The 26,298-nt window shown below is 42.6% G+C and overlaps 1 long non-coding RNA gene and 3 other non-coding genes across 4 annotated transcripts in view; 3 read left to right on the top strand and 1 right to left on the bottom strand.

Annotated features, from left to right (window-relative positions):
• The first annotated feature begins 4,862 nt into the window (after positions 1-4,862).
• trnam-cau (transfer RNA methionine (anticodon CAU)) lies at positions 4,863-4,934 on the top strand. The gene has a single exon. It is a non-coding gene; the product is annotated as a tRNA-Met (tRNA).
• Positions 4,935-7,704: 2,770 nt separating this feature from the next.
• The window catches only part of LOC144670482 (uncharacterized), an 84,846-nt gene continuing 66,252 nt past the window's right edge, over positions 7,705-26,298 (top strand). Inside the window, exon 1 of the long non-coding RNA XR_013573887.1 lies at positions 7,705-7,800. This is a non-coding gene — a long non-coding RNA (uncharacterized LOC144670482). The remainder of the gene's footprint in view (positions 7,801-26,298) is intronic.
• trnam-cau (transfer RNA methionine (anticodon CAU)) lies at positions 20,859-20,930 on the top strand. Its single transcript has one exon. It is a non-coding gene; the product is annotated as a tRNA-Met (tRNA).
• trnas-gcu (transfer RNA serine (anticodon GCU)) lies at positions 26,153-26,234 on the bottom strand. The gene has a single exon. It is a non-coding gene; the product is annotated as a tRNA-Ser (tRNA).

Here is a 26,298-nt window from a genome sequence, read left to right as displayed (position 1 = left end):
GTGTGCACTCAGTCACTAAACAACAGTATCGCACCTTCATGTGGAGTTCAAGAGAGAGGGGGTGGAGGGATAGACAGAGACAGAGTGAGTGAGGGCGATGAGACACAGACAATGCATCAGTTGCAGAAATCCTTGTAAATTCTGGTGTTATCCAGAAAGATTCTCATGAAGAGGCAGAAGCTGCAGTCTCAGATCTTAATGATATTGTAGCACAGACACATCATTAATCCCACACGCAGGAATAATGCTGTATTTTAACAGAAATGAGGCAGTATGAACACAATGGTCCAGTTCTAAAAATTGTGCAAGGTCAGAGGGACCAAGAATCTTTATATCTTTGAAGGTGACAGGAGATTTTGAGGGTGTATTTCAGAAAGCAAATGGGATCTTTGGTTTCAACAACAGAGGTACTGAGCATAGAAGCAGGAACGTTATATTTAACATTTATAAAGCTCTGGTTAGGCTGCAACTAGAGTATTGCCTACATGTCTGGTCACCACGTTTTTGGAAGGATGTGAGAGTCTTTGAGAGAGTGTAAAGGAGATTTCCTAGAATAGTTCTAGGCATGAGGGATGATAGCTGCAAGGTTTGTTTGCGGAATCCGGAGCTGCTCTCCTTGAAGCAACCGAGATTGACAGGAGGTCTGAGAGAGGTGTACAGGATTATAACAGGTTTAGATCAGGTAGACAAAGGAAAGCTGTTCCCATTAGGTGAGAGCAGAAGGAATAGGCAGCACGGATTTAAAATATAAGACAAGATGTACAGGGGGGATGTGTGCAAGAAATTTGTTACATTCTAGGTAATGACCTGGATCTTGATCCCTCTGGGCATTGTGGAAACGGAGATGGTGATTACAAATGGAAATTGGGAAATAAAGTTGCAGGAATGGAGCAGGAGAATGGGCCTGACTGGATTATTCTACAGACAGTCAGACTGGATGGGCCGTATGGCCTCTTTCTGAGCAGCAATGTCTCCATGACTCTATGTCTCTCTGTCTCTATGACAGTGTCAGTGAGTGAGAAACAGTGGCCCATGTTTAACCCTCGGTTCCTTTTTGTACTCCCTGCAGCTCAGGGCCATTGGGTATCACTCTCAGTGAGTGTTTCACTCGGATTGAATGAATCTGGGAGAGTTCATGACAGATATTAACTCCTGCACGGTCCTAGCAAACACCACGACTACCGGCTTCCTCCAGTGATTTTGCAGGATTGCTTTGTGATGACGGGCCCCTGAACAGCAAACAGGCTGCACAGAAAGATCTCAAGCAGAAGTTCTTATTTCATCGTTCCCTTTCTCAGGAGCTCCACATCTTTTGCTGATCTCGGATATAAATGAATTGGAGAACGTTTCAAAACAAAATTGTTTCACGGAATGTTGTAGAATTCTGCGTCATTCTGACCCACCAGAGCTCAATGGGTGGGAGCGGAAGAGCGCATGGGCGCTGCTCTCCCCCAGCTCCACCTGGGACAGGAAGAGCCGCCAATGGAGTGACCTCAGTCCTGGGGGAATGGAACAAACAGCAGCCTCCTGGGAGGAGGGAGACAAAATGGCAAGAAGCTGTTATTGAAAATAATTGCTGCTTTCTCCCCACAAAGCAGCAGTGAATATTCTTGGTTGAGCTCCCACTCCCCAGGTTTGTTGATATTGGACAGTGAAGAGTTTGAACAGAGCCGGACAGTCGGGACGTGGGGAGTCAGACAAGGAGCAGCTATTGCAGGCACCAGATGAGAAATAGGACGGGCACGTTTTAAACGGCGGCAGTTTGGTTTCGGTGGCAGTTTTAATAGTGGAGATGGTGGCGTAGCGGGAATCTAGAGTTCCAGGTTAATGAACATAAGAACAGAAGGAACAAAGAGCAGGAATAGGCCACTCGGCTCCTCGAGTTTGCTCCACCATTCAATAAGGTCATGGTTGATCTGATTGTAACCTCAACTCCACATTCCTGTCTACCCTCGATAACCTCTCACCCACTTGCTTTCATGAGTCTACCCCTGCTTTAAAAGTATTCAGAGAATCCACTTCCACCCTCTTTTGAGGAAGAGAGTTCCAAAGACTTAAGACCCTCAGCGAGAAAAAAATCTCCTCATCTCTGTCTTAAATGGACGACCCTTTATTTTTAAACAGTGACCACGAGTTCTAGATTCTCCTCCAAGAGGAACCATCCTCTCCACACCTATCGTGTCAAGAAACATCAGGGCCCCCTCAGGATAATGTTATGGAGGCGAGGGATCAAATCCCACCACAGCTACTAGTGACATATAATTCAAAAAAACCTTGAAAGTCATGTTGATAAAAAACCCATCTGGTTCACGCACTCTCCTGCTCTGTTTGAACGAATATACATTCCTGAGACTTGGGCTCACTGCCAGTCTACCATAGTGCTAACAAAAACGGAACATTCTGGAAAACTCAGGAGGTCGAACAGCATCTGTGGAGAGAAAGACAGAGTTTACCTTTCATGTCTGTATGACTCTTAAACGTTAACTCTGTCTTTCTCTCCATAGATGCGGTTAGACCTGCTGAGTTTTTCCAGCATTTTCTATTTTTCTTTCAGATTTCCAGCATCTGCACTATTTTGCTCTTATCTTACTGTGTTGTTGGTGCTTGTGGAACTGATGTCTCTGCTCTCTGTGAGTGATACTGTACTTACTGTGTGAGAAGGAGCTGGCTGCACTTCTCCTTTTGTCACCGAATCACTATTTCGATTCAGCTGCTATCAAACTTTTGCCTGTAGGAAGAAAAAGGTATTTATAATAATTCAAAGAGAGGTGAGGTTGCAAATACAAAATAGACCAACGCATTTGTTTCAATTAATAGTCAATACGAAAAAACAGAAAATTAAAAGCAGCAACTGAAGCAGGGCCTGATCTGAAGGGTAATTAGAGCAAGGCAACATATTCTGGTCTTGTCAGCGACTCCTACAGCCCGTGAACAAATAAAAACAAAAGTGGATCCCGAGTGTGGGTAGTAATTCGAACTGTACAGAACTCCCTGCCCTGTCACTCAGTCCCATTCATGGAGCAGTGAATTGTTTCTGGATGGCAGGAAATTGTTGTAAAATGTTCCAAGTCCTTGCTCTGCAGTAGCTGGGTGCTGCAGCACTGTCGTGCAATCAGACACTGACTCTGTTCAGAGAGAGAGAGAGAGAGAGAGAGTGGAAGCAAATCATCCTCTAACCCGAATGTCTGAATAATAGTAAGAATAACAGAGACATTCAGATACAGAATTAATCCCACTTCCCCTGTCAGTAATGGGGTCTGATAGACACAGATTGATTCCCACATTCACATTCTGTACCACTGCCTGATACAGACCCTCATCCTCACATATAGTACCAGGCATTGACCCATAAAGAAGGAACCCTGCTCTCACAAATTGTTCCAGAGACTGAGATTCAGAATGAATCCTACACTCACAAACACTATCTGTGATGGACACATAGAGAACAAATCTCGTTCAAGTCCAAAAACAGAGTTCTCGGGATGTATCACACAATCACATTCATCACTAGAAGGTAACAGACACAACTGAGAATTGACAATTGTAGTCCAGTTGCGAATTAACCAGATTTTCACTCAAGAAGAGGGAACATCTGAACACAAGATGGAACACATTAACATGACAGGGAAAATTAAGGCCCCTGAAAGAAAATAATTGTGCAATAGAAAACACCCTCACTGAGCAACAGAGACCATCTTTGCAGAACAGGGAGCACTTTGAAACAACAGAGAACATTTTAATGCAGCTGGGAAAACGTTTGCACGACAGGGAAGCGGGTTACACAACGGTGAAGATCTCTCAACAGCAGAAAGCACAGTTACACAATAGAGAGCACAGTCACACAACAGAGGGCACAGTCACACAACAGAGAGCACATTTACATAATAGAGAGCATTGTTACACAACGGAGAGCATTGTTACACAACAGGGAACCGAGTTAGACAACAAAGGGCACAGTTATACAACAGAGTACACAATTACATTTTCGTGAATACAGTTACACATCAGAGGGCACAGTTCCACAACAGAGAGCACAGTTAAACAACAAAGGGCTCAGTTCGACGACAGGGGGCTCAATTAAACACATGGCACAGCTACACAACAGAAAGCACAGTAACACAGCAGAGAGCATATTTACACGACAGATAACACAATTACACAACAGAGAGCGCAGTGAAACAACATAGGACACAGTTACACAATAGAGGGCAGAGTAACACAACAGAGAGCACAGTTATATGAGAGCAGTTACACAACGAGAGCACAGTTACACAACAGAGAGCACAGTTATACAACAGAAGGCAAAGTTAGACAACAGAGGGTACAGTTAAACAACATCGAGCACAGTTAAACAACAGAGGGAACAGTGAAACAACAGAGAGCACAGTTGAACAACAGAGAACAGAGTCCCGCAACAAAGAGCACAGTTACACAATAGAGAGCACTTTTATACAACAGGGTGCACATGCACAAAACAGAGTGCACAGTTACACAACAGGGTGCACAGTTACACAACAGGATGCACAATTACATTACACGATGCACAGTTACACAATAAGAGTCATTGTTACAAACAGGGGACATCTCTGTGTAGCTGGGAACAGTTTACAGAAATGATTAGTTTCTCCACCTCAGTGTCTTGCTAATTTTCTCGGCGTCTTTCTCTGTTATCTTGTGTATCCTGACAGTCTCTTGCTGCCTTTCTGTGTGTGTTTTTCTGTCTGTTTCTGGTGTTACGCAGTGGAATTGTGCAGCCAAGATGATCCACCCAACACATCTTCTCTTGCTCAAAAGCACAAAGCAAGTGACTATTTAGTTCCCTAATACACAAAACTAACATTCATCAACTAGTGACAATGTGCAGCAGAGTGGCGCAGCGGAAGCGTGCTGGGCCCATAACCCAGAGGTCGATGGATCGAAACCATCCTCTGCTATTTATATACTCACTAAAATAAACATTTTGCTGCTACCCACAAACTTATCTCATTTGTAGGTATTAGCATTGGCATCTCGCTTCCTGTAAACACTTCAGTCTGCAACAAATATCTCAAATTGCTTTCATTCACACAAGGATACTAGCTGAAATTGCAAACGCACATCAGCTGAGACCAGCCCATTTCTCGCAAAGAGCTGGCACAGTCTGAATGTTCTTCTCTCGTTCACTCTCACCCCATCATTACCTGAATAGGAAATTCCTGAGATGGGAATATATAGTGAAATTGATATTCATTGCATGCAGTCTGTCCGACCTATATGACAAGCAGCAGTAATTCACCATTCTAATTTGGACAACAGCTTCCTAAACTGCGACATGTACCATCGAGGAAGAGAGGATCATCATAATGAAGACAGCATCATGTCAAAGGCAGTTAATCAATATTTGGGTAGATATCAGCGTTCCTGCTTAATTACTGGTTTAAAACTGGGATAGTGAAGTTTCCTTCCTTGGACCTTTGAGAGCCTCTGATTGTTTCCTTTATCCTGCTAGTAGCTGTTCGGAATTTAATGTGTTCAGCTTCCTGCTCATTCGGCCCTTACCGACCTTACTTAAGGTGAAAATTGTAACATTTCTGTGACCTTTCTCTGCCTCTAACATATTGTGGTCACTCATTGCTAGATGCTCATATACTGCCAGAATATGAATTAATTATCTCTCGTTACTTATTACTAAATCTAACATTTTTCTCTTGTGGTTTCCAAATCAGGGTGGAGGGCAGGAGAGGTTAAATGACAAAAGAGTTTTTGGTGCAAGGTTAAGGTAAATGGGCAAGTAACAAATCCAAAGATGTGTCTGAAGGAGATGTGAATGATGGGATGATGAACGTCTGCCATTCAAAAGCAAAAACAAGAGAAAAATGTGAATTCAACCAAAATATCCAATTGAAAAGATACATAATGGGGATTGAGATTACATTCTCAAATTGTTGTACTCAGTGTTGAGTCTGGATGGTTGTAAAGTGCTCAATTTAAAGATGAGTCACGGTTCCTCAAGCTTACATTGAGATTCATTAGAACACTGCAGGATGTCCAGGACAGAAAGGTCAGCGTGAGGACAAGATGGAAAATTAAAATCACAGGAGATTGGAAACTCAGAGTCGTACTTGCTGACAGAGCAGATGTTTATCAAAGCAAACACTGAAACTGCCTAACATAGATCAGACCACCATTGTGAGCAGTGAATACGGGGTGCTAAATTGAAGAAAGTACACATAAATTACTGTTTCAGCTGGAATGAGTATTTAGGTGAGGACAGGTAATATTCCATACCAACACTGCTAATTTACCTTCTTTTTTTCTCAACTGGTTATCTCTCCTCTCTGTGATTGACAGGGCCCTCAAGAACTTCTGTTCCATTTCGTGAGCTCTGCTCTCATCACTTCCCTCGCTCCCCGTACACCGATAGGCTTCCCTTGTCCTCACCATCCTCCCCACCATCTTTCACATTGAATGGATCATCCTTTGTCATTTCTTTGTAAGGCAGAGAGTTGTTGCGGTCTTAAACCCTCTGCCGTAATTGGTGGTGAAAGCCGAATCAAAATAAACTTTCAAAAGTGAAACGAGTAAATACCGAAGGGAAAATATTTTAAGGCTATTGTAAAGGGGAAGGGGAGTGGCACTGATTTGCTTCTATAGAGCTTGCACAGAAACGATTAACACAAACGTTTCCTCCCGTTTCGCTGTTTAGAATGAAATGGCGGTAAACACTTCCCAGAATGCTCTGGGGGATATAAAACGGCCTATCTCGAGCAGAAGGGCCGCATTGCGCAGGTGCACCTATGTCCACCGGAAATCCTTTCTGCGCCGAGCATGCGCGGTACATCTCCCGGAAGCTGAGCATGGTCGAGTGCAGCCTCAGGAGCACCGATTCTCAGAGTCCGAATCAGAGCCTCCGGGTCCGACGACGTGCGGCGAGGAACCCGGGCAACGGCACCATGAAGCCGATGTGCACCATCCCAGACGCCGCTTCCCGGTTTCATCTCCCGTTTGCACCGAGTCTTTGATGCGGTAACAGAGAGGGTTGGGGAGGGTGATGCTGTTCATGTGCTTTACATGGATTTCCAAAAGGCATTTGATAAAGTCTCACACAACAGATTTGTCAACAAAGTTACAGCTCATGGAATAAAAGGGACAGAGCAACATGGATATGGGATTGGCTGAGTGACAGGAAACAGAGGGTAGTGGTGAATGGTTGTTTTTCAGACTGGAGGAAAGTTTATAGTGGAGTTCCCCAGGGGTCGGTGTGAGGACCCTGCTCTTCCTGATATATATTGTTGACCCACTGCTTGGTGTATGGGGCACCATTTCAAAATTTGCAGATGACATGAAACTTGGAGGTATTGTGAACTGTGAGGAGGATAGTATTAAACTTCAAGAGTAAGCATATTGGTGAAATGGGCCGATAAGTTCGACCTCAGAATGACCCGGGGCCGGCCCTGGGGAGCATGCACACTCTCAATGCCGGGGAAGACAGTGCATTTGATAGAGCCATTTCTGGGATGCAGGGAATTGTGGGAACTGCAGTCACCATGGGCAGATGTTAGTAAGTCTTTTATTGCAGGTTGATTGTCAGTAATCCGAAATATGAACTTTTCTTTCTCCACAGATGCTGTCTGATGTGTGGTGTATTTCCAGCATTTTCTCTCTTTATTCCAGATTGCCACTATACACATGATGTTGTCAGTGAACTATTGCAGGTGTTGCTCACAAAACCAAAGTCAGAAACTCAAACTGACAAATGAAGAACACTTTTGAATCAGAATGGATGTTGGACGTGGAAGCCGTTCGTCGCTTACTTTGAAGGTATGTTCTTTTGGCTAATTTAGAACTGGAGAGTAGAGAGAGGATAAGGCGGTGGGTTTAACCGCGAGCAATTTTGAGAACAGTAGGGCCCAAGCATTTCTGATATCAGGTCATTTACTGTTTCCTGTACAGTAACAGAGACTGACAGGAAGTATATTTCAAATTTTTATGTAACAGCAGAGAGTGACAGACGGTGTTAATTCCACCCATATTCATATACTGTAAGAGAGATTGACGGAGAGTTAATTCAAAGAATCATAGAATGATTACAGCAATGACGGAGGCCATTCTGCCCTTGATGTCTATGCTAGCCTTCTGAAGGAACAAATCACCTCTTCCACTTCACCGCCTTTTCCACATAGCCCTGCACATTTTTCCTTTTTGGATAATGATCCAATTCTCTCTTGAATTCCTTGATTCAACCTGCCTCTACTACATTTTCAGGCACTTCTCCTATCCGGTCAATGCATGACAAGGTTTTTCCTCATGTTGCCATTGCTTATTTTGCCACTTAGCTTAAATCTGTGCCCATTGTCCCTCTACCTTTCCACAAATGGGATAAAAAGTCTTCCTGTTTGCTCTGCCACACTCGCAGTAACAGAGACAGACAGAAAATTAATTCCACATACATTCAGTAATGCAAATTATTAGACTTTTTATTCAAACTCACATACAGTAACAGACTCTAACAGAGAGTTAATTTCACACTCAGATCCAGTAACAGACATTGACAGGAAGACAATTCTACAATCACGTACAGCAACCAAGACTGTCAGAAATTTAATTTCACACTTACTCACAGTAACTGAGATTAGCAGAGAGTGAATACCACACTCACAGCATAATTGATACTGACAGGTACTGAATTAATTCTGCATTCCTGTACAGCAAAGAGGTTGACATGTAAGGTATGAATTCCACACCCACAGTCAATAGCAGAGACTTAATGATAGAGATTTAATTCTTCACTCACATAACAGAGACTGAGAGTTAATATCTCACTCATATACAGTAACACATTGGCAGATGATGAGTGTGGAATTAACTTTCTTGAAGTTGCAGAGCCTGAAAAGGAGTTATTTCCATGGCCTGATACAGTAACCGAGACTGACAGATACAGAATGAATTCCACGTTCTGATACAGTGACAGAAACTGACAGAGTTAATTCTATATTTACCTACAGTAACAGATTATCATACAGAGTTAATTTCACACTCACGTACAGTAACCAACATGATTGGATGGAAAGCTAAATCTGCGCTTGCATATGCGACAGAGATTGAAAGTTAAGCTTAACACAATAGGAAGGATCTGAATGTGTTGGAGAGAGTGCAGAAGAGGTTTATGAGAATGATTCCAGGTATCAGGCACTTCAGTTATGAGGAAAGATTGGAGAAGTTGGGACTGTTTTCCTTGGAGAGGTGAAAGCTAAGAGGAGATTTGATAGAAGTTTTCAAAATCATGAGGTGTGTGGATAGAGTAGATAGAGAGAAACTTCCCACTTGTAAACGGATCGAGAACCAGAGGACATGGTTTTAAAGTGTTTTGGAAAAGAAGCAAATGCGAAGTGAGAAAAAACTTTTTCACACAACGAGTAGTTAGGTTTTGGAATGCACTGCCTGGAAGTGTGGTGGAGGCAGGTTCAGCTGAGTCATTCAAGAGGGCATTGGACGATTATTTGAATAGAAACAATGTGCAGGGTTATGGGGAAAAGGCAGGAGATTGGCACTACGTTAAAATGCTCAGAGAGCCGATGCAGACACGATGGGCCAAATGGCCTCCCTCTATAGCGTAACAATTCTGTGATTCTGTGAATTCACACTCACATTAACAGAGACTAACTGATAGAGAGTTAATTCCACACTCACATACAGTAACAGAGACTGACATAAGGAGTTAATTCCATATTTTCATACAGCACGAGGGTGACAAAGAGTGAATTCCGCACTCATATACAGTGTTCGAGATAAAAACAAAAAACTCCTGCGGATGCTGGAAATCCAAAACAAAAACAGAATTACCTGGAAAAACTCAGCAGGACAGTGTTCGAGAGTTAGTTCCACTCTCATAACCGTAAAAGAGACTGACAGAGATTTAAATTACACACTCGCATTCAGTGAGTGATGGACAGAGAATCAATTCCACACTTACATGCAAATCAGACTGAATTAATTCCACACTGAAATACAGTAAAAGAGACTAACAGAGATTCAATTCCACACTGACAAATTGAAAATATAAGAAAGAGAAGCAGGAGGAGGCCATTCAGCCCATCGGGCCAGCTTCGCCATTCAATAAGACCATGGCTGATCTGATTGTGGCCTCAAACCCATTTTCCCACCTGCCCCATAACCCTTGACTCTCCTACCGATGAAAAATCTGTCTAACTCAGCGTGAATATATGCAATGAGGCAGCCTCCACTGCTCTCTGAGGTGGAGAATTACAAAGATTAAGGACGCTCTGAGAGAAGAAATTCCTTCTCCCCTTCTTCTTAAATTGGAGATGTTTATTTTTAAACTGTGTCCCCTGGTTCTATATTCCCCGCAAATGGAAACATTCCTCTCAACATCTACCCGGTCAAACCCCCTCAGAATCTTATTTGTTTCAATGAGATCACCTCTCATTCTTCGAATCTCCTATGTGGATCAGCCCAACCTGCTTAAACATTCCTCAGGAGACAACTCCTTCATCTCAGGAGTCAGTCTAGCACCTCTGTGAATTGCCCCCTATGCAATTATATCCCCCTTTAAATAAGGAGACTCCAACATAACACAGTACTCTCGGTGTAGTCTCACCAATGCTGTGTAGTTGTAGCAAGACTTTCCTACTTTTATACTCCCCCCCAACCTGGAATAAAGGCCAACATTCCATTTGCCTTCCTAATTACTCGCTGCAGCTGCACATTAACTTCTTGTGATTCATGTACAAGGAGATCTTGATCCCTCTGTACTGCAACATTCTGCAGTCTCTCTCCACAGTATCACTGCATCGAAGGAGGCCATTCGGCTTATCAAGTCTGCATTGGCTCTCTGAAAGAGCTTTCTACCTAGTGCCATTCTCCTCCCTTGTCCCCGTAACCTTGCACGTTCTTTCCTTTCAGGTAGCAATTCAATTCCCTTTTGAATATCTCAAGCAAACCTGCCTCCACCACCCTTTGAGGAAGTTTGATCCAGACTCCAACCACCTTCTGGGTGAAAAAAAAATTAAATTTTAAATGAAACTTTGAGTCTATCTCACATCACATTTACTCCTTTTGCCAATTATTTTGAGTCTGTGCCTTCTGGTTCTTGATGTTCTATTGAGTGGGAACAATTTGTCATTTATTTACTCTGTCCATTCCCCTCAGGATCTTGAATGCATCCCTCAAGTCTCCTTTAAGCCACCTTTTCTCCAGGGAAAACAGCCCCAACCTCTCCAATCTATCCCCATGGCGACAGTTCTTTATCTTGGAATCATTCTTGTGAATCTTCTGTGTACTCTCTGCAATGCCTTAACATCCTCCCTTAAGTATGACACCCAGAACCGCACACAGTACTCCAGATGAAGCCTAAAAAGAGACTTATAAAAGTTCAACATGACCTCCTTACTCTTCACAGAATCACAGAATCTTGTACTCAGTGCCCCTATTAATAAAGCCTAAGTTACTATATGCTTTATTACCTGCTCCCTCAACATGCCCGGCCATCTTCACTGACATATGTACATATACAATGCAGTCCCTCTGTTCCTGCACCTCCTTTAGAGGGTCTCCCTTTATTTAATACTGTCTCACTATATTTTTCCTACCAAAATGAATCACCTGGCACTTCTCTGCATTGAACTTCAGCTGCCACTTGCCTGGCCAATCCACCAACATGCCTATGTCCTTTTGAAGTTCAAGACTATCCCAATCACAGTTGACAATGTTTCCAATCTTCGTATCATCTGCAAATTTTGAAATCATGCCTTGCACACCACAATCTAGGCCATTAATATATATATCATTTGAATAATGTGTTGTTTTTCTATTCTTCCCATCAAATTTTCCCACTTTGTATTTCATCTGCCAAATGTTTGCCCACTGATTTAACCTTTCTATATCCTCTTGCAGACACTTTGTGTCCCCCTCACAATCTGCTTTCCCACCTATTTATGTATTGTCTGAAAATTTGGTGATGCTCTCCCCACTCATCTATGTCATTAATATAGATTGTAAATAGCTGAGAACCCAGCACTGATCCTTGTGACGCTCTACTGGTTACAGTTTGCTACCCTGAAATTGACTCACTGCCATAGAGTAACAGAGACTGACAGACAGAGAGTTAATTACACACATTATTATAGATTGACAGAGAGTGATTTCGACACACACGTAGTGTAACATTGATTGATAGAGTATTAATTCTGCACTCACACACAGTAACAGATTGACAATGTTTGTGCCACATTGACACACAGTAATGGAGACATAACGATTGAGAGTTAATTCCAGGCTGTCATACAGTAACAGAGACCAACAGATAGAGAAATAATTCCACACACACATAAAGTAACGGAGACTAATGTAGAGTTAGTTGTGCACTCATGTACAGTCACAGAAACTGAGAGAGAGTTAATTCCATATTCAATTACGGCAATAGAGACTGAGAAAGAGATAATGCTGCCCTCATATACAGTAACAAAGACTGACAGTTAATTCCACTCTCACATGCAATAATAGAGAGAAACAGAGAATTACTGCCCCACTCACAAACAGTCATAAAGAATAACAGAGACAGAATTAATTCCCCCTCACATACACTAACAAGATGGACAGAGAAGTAATTCCACCCAGAAATGCAGTAACAGAGACTGACGGATAGAGAGGTAATTGTGCACTCATGTACAGATTGACAGATACTTGAAATTAGTTAATTCTCGATTCACATACAATAACAGAGATAGACAGATAGAGAGTTAATTCCACACTCTTGTACAATAAAAGTTACCAGGTTCTCGCTTGAAGAATTCACCTGACATGCATCATACAGTCTTTTCATTGTTTCATTATATTTACTATTTTCTTCTTCATCAAAGGAGCTCTGGCTTAGGTTACCCTCCCTTTCCCCCCTCATTGGAATGTACCTAGTCTGTACTTGAAACATCTCCTCCTGAAAGATCACTCATTGCTCTGTTACAGGTGTCCCTGTCAGTCTTTGGTTCCATTTTACTTTGGCTAAACCCCCTCTCCTCACATTGAAGTTAGTCCTTTTCCAATTTAGAAGTTCTACTTTTGATTGCTCCTTGCTCACCTCAAGCTTATGATACGATGATCACTCTTACCCAAGGGTTCACCCACAGACACTTGGTTCACTTGGCCAACCTTGGCCCACCTCATTCCCCAGTACCAGATCCAGCAATGCCTCCTTCCTAACTGGACTGAGAACATTCTGGTCGAGGAAGGTCTATTGAACACATTTCAGAGACCCCTGGATATCACCACTCTACAGCTCTTGTCGCTGTTTAAAAATAAGGGGTTGCCCATTTAAGACAGATGAGAATTTTTTTTCTCTGACAGGGTCTTGAGTCTTTTGGACTCTCGTCCTCAATGGTGCTGGAAGCAGAGTCATCGAATATTTTTAAGGCAGAGGTTGATAGGTTCTCGATAGGCAAGGGTGTGGGGGGGAGGTGAAGTCTTATCACGGGCAGGCACGAATGTGGAGTTGAGGTTACAGTCAGATCAGCCATAATCTCATTGAATAGTGGAGCAGGCTCGTGGGGCCGAGTGGCCTCCTCCTGCTCCTAATTCATATCTTCCTATGTTCTTAGACACCTCTGTGATTTCCCTGCAGATTTGCTCCTCTATCTCTCTCTCTCTATTTGGAGACCGATTTAATATCCCCATGAGTCTGATCATTCCCTGATTATTTCTCAGCTCTAACAAATGAATTCTGCCCATTTCCGGTCAAGGACATTGTCTCTTCCCAATATTACAGTGATTCCCTTAATCAGTCCCGCTAACCCACTTCCTTTTTTCCCTTCTCTATATTTTCTGAACAGTTTGTATCAGTGAATATTAAGCATCAGTCCTCACCATTTTTAAACCATGTTTTTGTCATTGTCTCTACATCATTTTCCCACATGGCTCTTTGTGCTTCTAGCTCAGCGACATTATTCACCACACTTTGTGCGATTACAGACATGCATTCTAAACCTGTCCTTGTATTTCTCTTAGAATCCTTCTTCATCTACTCCTATTTTATATGGTCCTATTTCCTTCTCTAGTTATTTTTCTTTTCTACTTCGATATACTGATGCCCACCCCCCCTGCCAATTTAATTCAAACCCTCCCCAACCACTCGAGTGAGCCTATCCATGAAGACATTGGTCCCAGTCTTGTTAAGGTGCAACCTGTTCCTTTTGATTAGGTGTTTCCTGCCCCAGAACTTGTCCCAATGTCCCAAGAACCTGAATCACTCCCTCCTGCACCAGCCTCAAGCCACATATTGATGTTCCCTATCTTCACATTTCTACTCTCACTAGCACGTGGCACTGGCAGTAATCCAGAGATTACTCCCTTTGAGGTCCTACTTTTTAACTACCTCCTTAGCTGCTGGAATTCTGACTGAGGGACCTCAATACCTGTCCTCCCTGTGCCATTGATACTGACGTGTACCACAACCTCTGGCTCACTCCCTTCCCCCTGCAGAATATTCTGTACCCTCCCCGTGATGTCCTTTACCCTGGCACCAAGGAGACTACACATCATGTGGGACTCTCAATGACGGTGACAGAAATGCCTGTCTGTCCCCCTGACTATGAAATCTCCAATAATGACTGCGTTTCTACTCTCTGCTGTTCCCTCCTGTGCAGTTTCTTGCCCATTGATGCCATGGTCTGGACTGCACTCCTTCAGGGTGTCACCATTCCCAGCAGTCTCCAATGCTGAATACCGGTTTGACAGTGGCACATACCTGAAGACTCCTGCTCTTTCTGCCTCTTCCTACTCTTTCGATGGCCACCCATCTACTATCCTGAACCCTCTCTTTCCGTTTGGAGTGTTCACCTCCTGGAACGTACGATCCAGGAAACTCTCATCCTCCCTGATTCTCCACAGTGACTCCAGCTGCCCCTCAAGCTCGGAAATCCTGAGCTCGAGCTCAAGCAGCTGGAGACACTTTCTGCACATGTGGCCCTCAAGACACATGAAGTGTCCTGAGGTTCCCACATGGGGCAGGAACTGAAAACAACAGGTCACAGCTGCCCACCCATGACTGAAAATAAACCTCTATTCCCTCTTTTAGAATCTAATTAGTACCTTGTTTAAATTATTAATTTTATTAAATGCCGACCTGCTCTGCACTAATACTTTTATTATACTTACACTTACTGTTATACTTACCCTGATTGTAATGTTTAATTTTCCAGCTCCTATTTATCATGCTCTGACTATTTATTTTAACCATGGCCGGTTTGCTCCAACCCCTCCCTCACAGCTCTTTATTCCACCCCCCCGTCACTCTTCCCTCCTTCTCTCTCTCACTGCTGCTCTCGGGCTGCTCTGCCGCTGCTCTTTATCCACCCTCCAGCCTCACTCAGCTCTCACCCTCACTCTCGGCTCCTCCACAGTCCCACGTTTCTGACTGTTTAGGAAATTCTCTGACCTTTGCTCCAAGAAGGATGATCTCATGTTGACCACCATCGGCCACGGTTTTTTTCACTCACTGAATCTGTCAGTGATGCTTTGAAACTTGCTGCTCCCACCTCCACTTCTAACCATGTCACCTAACCTAGTGTCATCAGCAAACTTGGATATAGTCTGGAAGTTATTAAAATGTAAAAGAGCTCTGGGAATGGGAATAGAACAGCCGCCTGACGTGACAGAGAATCAGTTGTGTATGTATCCCTCCACCCTGAAAAACACACCACTCACCACCACTTTATCCTTTCTTCCCCTTATTCAATTCTGTAACCATGCTGCCACTGCCCCTGTTTCCCATCTGCTTGAATTTTACTAACAAATCTATGATGTGGGATTTTTGCAAACCCTTTTGCAAGTCTGGACACACATCATCAAATTCACTCCCCTGGTCAATGTTGTCTGAAACTTCATCAAATAACTTCATTATGTATTTCAGTCATGATTTTCTGTTAACCAATCTGTGCTGGCTGTCATTTATCAACCCATGTTCCACCAAGTGACAATGAATTTCCTCCTGGATTATTGACTCTAAACCTTTCCCCACCACCAGCATTAGACTAACTGCTCTGTAGTTACTGGGTTTATCCCTCTGGCTTTACTGGGTTTGTCCATCTCTGGTGCTTTACCTGAGTGTGTGATTGGTTATTTAATTATCACTCGCCAGTCCTGTGTCAGGATTACATTAATTCTGTACATCAGTTTCTCGTCTCTCCTGGCCTATGTCAGCATGACATTGAATTTGTTTCACTCTGAAACGTGATCTTTGTGAGTCTGGCAGTCATTTTCCGACTGTTAGTCCTTGGCACTCTTTGATAATATTTCATACATTTTGTATCTGCCAATATGAAAAACACTCTCAACCTGTCAGTCTCCATTACTGCCTGTGAGCATTGTATTATTTTTGTGTCTGACAGTCTGTTGTTCTCCAGGTGAAATTGTAAATCCTGATGTTCAGAGAGATTTGAGTGAACTTGTATATGGATCATGGGAAGATAGCATCCAGAAATCAATGTGGAAGGCAGCTAGCATGTTAGACTTTATGACAAGGGGATTGGAGTACAACAGTAAGGAAGACTTACTACACTTCCATACGGCTTTGCTGAGACCACACATGCAGCATTTGGCACTGTTTTTTGTCTCCATATCTAAGGAAGGATATATTTACATTGGAGGCCATAAAATAATTGGTCGCTGTGATGAGACGTTTGTCCAATGATGAGAAGCAGTGTAAATTGTTTTCATATTCTCTGGTTATTGGAAGTAGAAGTGATCTCATCCACGCGTGCAGGATTACAATGGAGCTTGACAGGTTAGACACTGAGAGGTTGTTTGTCTTGGCTATGGAATACGGACATACATATGAATTCGGAGCAGGAGTCGGCCACCCGGCCCCTCGAGCCTGCTCCGCCATTCAGTAAGCTCATGGCTGACCTGAATGTAACCTCAACCCCACATTCCTGCCTTCCCCGATAACCATTCACCCCCTTGTTAATCAAGAAACTATCCAGCTCTGTCTTAAAAATATTCAAAGACCCTGCTTTCACTGCCGTTTGAGGAAGACAGTTCCAAAGCTTCTCAACCCTCTGAGAGAAAACATTCTCCTCATATCTCTCTTAAATGAGTGACCCCTTATTTTTAAACAGTGACCCGTAGTTCTAGATTTTCCCACAAGAGGAAACATCCTCTCCACATCCACCCTGTCAATACCCCTCAGGACCTTAAAGGTTTCAATTGAATCACCTCTTACTATTCTAAATTCCAGTGGATACAAGCCTAACCTGTCCTGCCTTTCCTCATAGGACAACCCCTCCCTTTCCTGGTATTAGTCTAGTAAACCCTCTCTGAACTACTTCTAACATATGTACATTTCCCTTTAAATAAGGAGACCAGTACTGTATACAATACTTCTGAAGAGGTCTCAGCAATGCCGTGTACAACTCAAGCACAGCCTCCCTACTTTTGTAATCAATTTCCCTCACAATAAATGATAACATTGTATTAGCTTTCCTAATTACCTGCTCTACCTGCATACTCACCTTTTGTGATTCATGCACCAGGACACCCAGACCCCTCTGAATCTCAGAGCTCTGCAATCTCGCACCATTTAGATAATAAGCTTATTTTTTATTCTTCCTGGCCAAAAGGAAAGATTTCACATTTGCTGACCTTATACTCCATTTGCCAGATCTTTGCCCACTCACGAAATCTATCTATGTCACTTTGTAGCCTCCTTGTGTCCTCTTCACAATTTACTTTTCTACCAACTTTGTCTCATCAGCAAATTTAGCAAACATTCCTCCGGTCCCTTCATCCAGGTCATTTATATAAATTGTAAAAAGCTGGGGTCCCAGCACTGATCCCTGTGGCACACCACTCATCATATCCTGCCAACCATAAAAAGACCCATTTATGCCAACTCTCTGCACCGTTAGCTAGCCAATCTTCTATCCATGCCAATATGTTACCCCCTTCACCATGAGCTTTTATTTAATGCAATAACCTTTGATGTGGCACTTCATCAAATACCTTCTTGAAATCTAGGTACAGTTCATGGACTGGTTCCCCTTCATCCACAGCACATGTGACTCCTTCAAAGAACTCAATTAAAATGGTTAGACATGATGTCCCTTTCACAAAGCCATGTTGACCCTTGAATTTTTCTAAGTGCCCTGCTATAACTTCCTTAATAGCTTCTAAAATGTTCCCTGTGACAGATGTTAGGCTAACTGGCCTATAGTTTTCAGCTTTCTGTGTCCCTCCCTTTTTGAATGAAGGAGTTATGTTTGCTATTTTCAAATCTAATGGAACCTTCCCTGAATCTAAGGAAGTTTGGCAAATTAAAACCAGTGCATAAACAATCTCACTAACCACTTCTTTCTAGACCTTCGGGTGAAGCACATCCGGACCTGGGGATTTGTCAGCCCGCAGCCCCAACTATTTGCTCAATACCACTTCCCTGGTGATTGTAATTTTCCCCAAGTTCCTCCCTCCCTTCCATTTCCTGATTTACAGCTATTTCTGGGATGTTACTTGTGTCCTCTACAGTGAAGAACGAAGCAAAATACCTGTTTAATTCACCCACCATTTCCCTACTTTCCATTATCGATTCCCCTGAATCTAGAACATGTGGGCACAATGTCAGCATAAGGGGTTAATCATTTTGGACTGAAATTTGGAGAAATTCTGCACTCTCAGCGTGTGAATATTAATACTTCTCTGTCCTAGTGAAATATGGATGCTTCATCCATGAATATATTTAAGGATGATGCAGACAGGTTATTCAGTGAATCAATGGATATGGGGTGTAGGCAGGAAAATCTAGTTAGGTAGAAGGTCAGGCCTCTGACCTTATTTTGTTTGCTATGATATTGCCCCTTAGTGAGTGAATTATTTGGTGTATTTCATTCTTTGGTATGATGTATGAGTGGTTCGGGTTCTGCAAGTCAGTCTCTGGTACTCTATCTGAGTATGAATATCCTTTTATTTTTCTATTAGTCTCCCACTCTGAATAAGAGTGAGTGATTTTTTTTTCCCATCAGTATCTGGTACTGACTGTCAGCTTGAGATTCATTCAACATCTGCCAGTGTTTTATATTCCATGTGAATGTGGATCTAACTGTGTTTTTCAGTGCTAGTAGTTGCAATTAATTCTGCATCTGTCAGTATCTGGAACTGAACAGGGCTATGGGATTCATTCCGTATCTTACAATCTCTGTTAATGAATGTCAGTAACATTCATTTTGTGTGCATTATTTTCCGGTACTGGAATTGATGGCGGGATTTAATATTTAACTGTTATTCCCTGGTACTGCATGTGAATTTGTGTCACATCCTGTATCAGTCACTATCTTTGTGTGTGTCTGTATGTGTGTGCAGGGTTCATTCTGTATTTGTCAGCATCTGGTACTGAATGGGAATTTGGAATAATGTATTTTAATATGTGTCTACATCTGGGGCAGAGAGTTACTGTGGGATTAATTGTATATCACTCGGTTACTGGAACTGTGTGTGAAAGTGGGATTCGTACTCTATCTATGTGACTTGGGAGCTGTATGTGAGGGTACTTTACTTCCATAGCTGTATTTAATAGGTATCTCAAGAGTGGTCGGCAAAGCCATTTATTTCACATTGTAGACTGCAGCTCAGGGTTAACCTGATTATTGTGATTGGTTCTAAGATCACACATAAGCCAAATTGGGTAAGGATTGGGATGAGAGGTTTCCTTCCTGACAGGTATTAAGATGGGAATCATTTACAACACCATGCCTGAGATAACTATTGAGTACAAATCCAGAATTAATCCCAGAGTCATAAGCAACATCAAAGATTGAGAACAATAAAATACACCCCACATTCACACAGAAAACTGGACATGGTGAACTACTGGACAAACCCTATACGTTACCAGGCACGGACAAACTGCCCAATAGACAGACAGCACCAGAGACAGACAAATGCAGAATGAATCCCACATCTCACACTGAGAACAAAACACTTGCACACCTGCAGTTCTACTGGCAGGCTCAAAAAGTGTCCAGACACTCATACAATACCAGAAAATACAATATGCAGACTGAATATGACACACATATATTGTACCAGAGAATGAGAGACATAGAATGACTCCAACACTCACTTTCAGCTCCAGAAGCTGACTGATAGAGCAAAATCCTTCCACATACAGTTCCACTGACAGTTTCAGAATGTAACCCACCTCTCTCAGTATCAGAAAATACTGATACAGATAGGAATGGAATATAACACAAATATACTGTCCAAGAGAGTGACTGTCAGAATAAATCCAAACATATTGGCAGTTCCACTGATAATGTCTCCACACTCACATACAGTAACCAAGACTGACAGCTTCAGAATGTCTCTCAGTTTCACACAGTACCAGTGAGTGACATAGATATTGAATCCCACATTCACAAAATGAGCCAGAAAAGGGCAGTGAAGAATGTATCTCACTCTCAAATACAAAACAACGGTCTGTTGGTTTCAGCACAACATTATAACTTCTGCTTGGTATAACAAAATATTATGAAATGTCATCTTCACCGTTAGTAATTCCAAATACCTCCCTTCGCCGTCCAATAAAATGTGAACGGTTCTTGTCTGTCCTGTCGCTCTCTGAGTGTGCTGACATCTACTGGCCAGAGCTGAGAAGTGCAACAGAGCGGAACTTTTTTTAAATTCAATGGATATGAGATTCGCTGGCTCGGCCATCATATTTATACAACCGGGAACACGTTTGTACTGCAGGGAAGCATTTTACACAACAACAAAGAACATTTCTCAACACCAGAGAGCATAATTCCACAGCAGGAAATATATTCTAAACATGTGAAACACTTTAACACCATAATGGAACAGTAGACATTAAAAGACTAAGCAGCAGAGTGGCGCAGCGGAAGCGTGCTGGGCCCATAACCCAGAGGTCGATGGATCGAAACCATCCTCTGCTATTTACATTCTCATTAATGTCAAAAGGGAGTACTTCCTGTTACCCACAAGCATGTCCGTTATTTACATCAGCTTCCTGCAAAAATGCAATCTTCAACAAATCTCTGATATGGCATTTATTCACAGAGGGACACAAGCTGCAAATACTGTGAACTCATCCGAGCCGATTCCCTCAGCCCATTGACCCCAAAGAACTGGCACAGACGCAAATGGCCGGAGTGGCCACCTCCTCTTCACTATCACTGTATGATTATCCGAATACAAAAAACTATCCTCTTAGATGGAAACAACATCGTGAAGGTCATAATTTTTAAAGGTAATTCACGGGATGTCGGCTTCGCTGACTGGGCCGGAATTTTTTGCCCATCCCGAGTTGCCCTTGAGAAGGTGGTGGTGGCTGATTTCTTGAACCGCTGCATTCCGTGTGGTGTAGGTACACCCACAGTGCTGTTAGGAAGGAAATTCCAGGATTTTGACCCAGCGACAGTGAAGGAACGGCGATATATTTACAAGTCAGGATGATGAGTGACTCGGAGGGGAACTTAGCCGCAGGTTTTCCGATCTATAGGACACCCTGCAGTAATTCGCCATCTTTATTTGAACAGCAGCGTCCTCCCTGAGACATGAACCACCGAGAAGGACAAAACCATCAGCATAGCGGAGACAGCATCGCACCAAATACACAGTTCATCATTATCTGGACAGAAATTGTCATTCCTTCTTAATCACTGGTTTAATTTATGGAATTCCGTCCCCGTTATTAATAATATTAATCATAATAATTAACCATAATTATCATAAAAGTTTCATTCCTTCGGTACAGATTACACTAAATTATTATTTGAGTGCCTCTGATTGTTTCCTGTCTTGTTGTACCTGTTAATAGCTGATGGGAATTTAACGTGCTCAGTTTACCGCGCATTCCATCCTTATTGGCCTTACTTGAGATGATAACCAGCATGTATGCGACCTTTCTGCTTGAACTGAATGTCTGTCTCTAACATATTGCAATCACTCATTGCCAGATGCTCATTCACTATCATATTGTTAAGTCATTCGAAATTCCGGTGAGTCTAGATCCAACCTTATCAACCCTTCCTCGTTAGAAAACCCCCTCAGCCAAGGGAATATCCCAGTCACCTTTCTCGGGAACTGTCTTCAATGCAAGTATATCCATCCTTCAGTAATCAGGCCAAATCAGCACCCATTATTCTAGGTGTGGTCTCGCCAATGTCCTGTACAGCTGCAGCAAGGCTTCTCCGCTTTTCTATTCCAGTCCCCTTGCAATTAAGACCAACATTCCACCTGCCCTCCTAAGTATTTGATGCACCTAAATGATAACTTTTTTTCAATGATTCTTATACAGCGGCACCCATATCCATCTGTACTGCAGCATTCTGCAATGTCATCTAAACATTTTTTGTAATTCTTGTACAAGGATCCCTCTGTACCACAGGATTCTGCAGTCTCTCTGCATCTCAGTAATATTCCTCTCTCCTATGCTTCTTGCAGAAGTGGGCAACCTGACATTTTACTACATTGTACTTCCATTTTATCCCCACTTACTTGAACATCTACATATCTATGCAGACTCTTTCTCCACCCTCCGGTCTCACTCAGCTCTAACTCTCAGCTCCTCTGGCATAGTCCCAAGTTTCTGACTGTTTAAGAAGTTCTCGGATCTTTCTTTTGTTCAAGGTGGATGACCTCATTCTTCCCAGTGTTGACCACCACCGGCCACAGTTTTATTCACTCACTGAATCTGTCAATGGCCCTTTGAAACTTGCTGCTCCCACATACACTAATAACCATGTCACCTAACCTAGTGTTATCAGCAAACTAGATATAGGCTGGAAGTTATTAAAATTTATAATAAAACAGAAAATGCTATAAAAACTCAGCGGCCCTGGCAGCATCTGTGCAGAGAGGAACAGAGTTAATGTTTGAGTCCGTATGACTCTTCTTCAGAGCTCGCCACTACTTTACACTTTTTGTCCCTTATTTTATTTTGTATCCATGCTGTCGCTGCCCCTTTAATCCCAGCTGCTGGAATTTTACCAAGTTCATTATGTGGGACTTTTTCAAATCCCTTTGGAAGTCCAGACATACATCATCATCCTCACTTCCCTGGTCAATGTTCTCTGACATGTCATCAAAGAGCTTTATTAAGTATTTCAGTGCTGATTTTCTGTTAACCAATCTGTGCTGGTTATCATTTATCAACTCATGTTCTACCGAGTGACAATGAATTTTGTTCTGGATTATTGTCTTTAAATGTTTCCCCACCACCAGCATGAGACTAACTGCTCTGTAGTTACTGGGTTTATCCCTCTCCATTTTAAACACGGATGTAACATGAACAATCTGCAGTTGTTTGGCTTCACTCCCATATCCAAGAAGGATTGAAAGATTGTGGCTCAAGTCTCCGCTATTTCCACCCTTCATTCCCTCAGTAATCCAAGGTGTATCCGATGCGGATCGAGCAGCTTTTCTGCTGTGAGCAGTGCCAGCCTTGTGATAGCTTCCACTTTATCTATTTTCATCCTATCCAATTTCCCCACCAATGACATTAGCAGCATCCGCTTGTTTTGTGATGACAGGTTTATTGCAAAGTTTACGAGGCAAATACCAGGGATGGGCCGGTTGTCTTATGTGGTGAGGTTGAACAGGTTAGGCTTGTATCGCCTGGAGTTCAGGAAAGTAAGAGGCAACTAGATTCAAACCTTTAAGATCCTGAGGGATTTGACAGGGTGGAGATGGAGAGCACGTTTCCTCTTGTAGCAGAATCTGGAACTAGGGGTCACTGTTTACAAATAAGGGGTCGCTCATTTCAGACAGAGTTTCTTTTCTATCCGAGGGTCGAGCGTCTTTGGAGCTCTTTTCCTCAAAAGCTGGTGGAAGCAGTGTCTTTGAATATTTTAAAGGCAGAGTTAGATAGATTCCTGATTAACAAGGTGGGGGGGGCGGTGAAAGGTTATTGGGGGTAGGAAGGAATGTGAGGTTGAGGTTACAATCAGATCAGGCAGGGTCTTACTGAATGGCGGAGCAGGCTCGAGGGGCTGAGTGGCCCAATCCTGCTGCTAATTAGTTTGTTTGTATGTTCTCATTTAGTACGTCAGCCACGCCCTCTCCCCGCACAGGATCTCCAAATCAGCCCCCCTTTCAGTGACTGCCCTTAGGCTGGTAAAAAATCTTCTGTGTTTTCGGTTGTTACCTGCAAATCTTTTCTCAAACGCTCTCTCTTCTGATCTAATTTCCTTTTTCCATCTCTCCTCTGCACTTTCTGTATTCTGCTTGGTTCTGTAATGTATTATGAATCTGACTATTATCATCAGACTTATTTGGAATTCCCACAGAGCACAGGATGTGTAGGCAACAGCTCTCAGCTGTCCCAACATTTCACTGAAATGAATTGTCTATTTAATTAAATTTCTCGTTATTTAGAGAGTTCCACTCCTTCCCTCTTGTACTTTTGCTGCAGTATCTCGGTTAAAATTACACAGCAGCTCCTTCCCCTCTGAACTTAACCCTCACTTGCAAAAAATTGAATTTTTTAAGTCTTCACTCTGAAATTTACTCTCTCTGTGTTTGAGCTCACAGGTCACTTGAGTTCTTGTTTGTAATTTAATTGCTCCACGTAATTTACCTGAAAGTAAGGTTTGATTTTGAATATCAATTCATTTGCACTGTAATTCCAGTTTATTTCAATTCTATATATCAACAAACTAGAAGTTTGCTCCTAATTTCTATGTTTTCAAAGGAAAATCTAGAGGTGACTTATTTGTTCTGCAATAACGTGCCTGCTCAACTCAGGTCAATAAATCCTGTTCTAAACAGAACGCTTTATCCAGACAATACATCTACTTGATGAGCTGATGGTGCACGGAGCACTCAGCTTTTACTCACTGATCTTCACAAGAGTTGATTCAGTTTTGATGTTGACTTGTTCGCTGGTGTCGATTTACTGAGACTCTTCACCTGATTTCTGTGCTGTCCAATGAAGCTTTCTCAGCAGAGTTCTCATAATAACTTGACTTTTCCTCATAGGATTTCAATCTTGATGGTTTTTGAACTATTTTATCAAATGATTTTGTTTTGTAAATGTCACAGTCGCTCTCATGATCAGGCAGAAAGTTTAACTGCTGTGTTTTCAAGCAGCCGACAGCTTTATTTGAGATGTCATTGAGACAGCATTTTGAGTTTGACTCCAGTCACAAAATGTTCCGATGAAGCTCAAGGTTCGCTCGAGGAGCAGCGGCTCATCCTTCAATGAGGAACTTTACAGCCTTCCAGTGTGAACATTCAGCTCAACAATATCACTCTGTAAAAACTGCCAACATTCTGATTCCCTTCTGTTCGCAGATGTGGGTTTGAGCTAAAAACAAAAAACTACTGCCGATGCTGGAAATCCAAAACAAAAACAGAATTACCTGGAAAAACTCAGCAGGTCTGGCAGCATCGGCGGAGAAGAAAAGAGTTGACGTTTCGAGTCCTCATGACCCTTCAGCAGAACTAACAGACCCTTCTGCTGAAGGGTCATGAGGACTCGAAACGTCAACTCTTCGCCGATGCTGCCAGACCTGCTGAGTTTTTCCAGGTAATTCTGTTTTTGTTGTGGGTTTGAGCCTCGGTTTCACTGAGATGTTCTGAATTGATCTTTTTCTTGACGTCACAAAGCGCTTTATTATTCAACACGTCTGTCCATTACAGGGGCTGATGGAAGATCCAATCAGTGAGGTGCGCATTCACCCTTTTAAAACATTATTTCAGGGGCTGTGAGCGGCGCTCGCAAGGCCAGTCTTTGTTACACATCCCAAATTGTCCTTGAACTCAGTGGCTTTCTCAACGGCAGTTAGGAATCAAACTCATATGTAGGCCACACCAGGGAAGACATCAGTGAACCACCACTGAGACTAGCGTTTAATTGCAGGTTTTAATTATTGAGTTTAATTTCCATCAGCAACTATGGTGGGAAATGAACCCAAGTCCCCGGAATATTTCCACCGCTCCAATGTTTCCCCTTAGAGAGAGACGGAAATATCAAGTCAAATGGACACTAAGTCGTAGCCCCATGTTATTGTGAACAAAAGTATCGAATCCAAGATCTTACAAGAAAAGTCGAAGCAAGCTGGACTCATAACTTCGGTTGGAGAATCACATCAGTGATTCCAGGCAGAGCTTCTGCAAAATCACCGCAATAAGGCGAAAACAGTTGATAAAGTAACGACGAAGCTGGGATTCGAACCCACGCGTGCAAAACTCAATGGATTAGCAGTCCATCGCCTTAACCTCTCGGCCACCTCGTTGCAAAACACAGTCGATTAAACCCCCTTCTAAACTTTTTGCATCCATGAACCGTTGAAATAAATG

The sequence above is a fragment of the Cetorhinus maximus genome, chromosome 31 (genome assembly GCF_964194155.1).
Source record: "Cetorhinus maximus chromosome 31, sCetMax3.hap1.1, whole genome shotgun sequence".
NCBI lineage: Eukaryota > Metazoa > Chordata > Chondrichthyes > Lamniformes > Cetorhinidae > Cetorhinus > Cetorhinus maximus.
The sequence above is the reverse complement of the archived record's forward strand: the minus strand, read 5'-3'. Positions and strand labels throughout refer to the sequence as shown.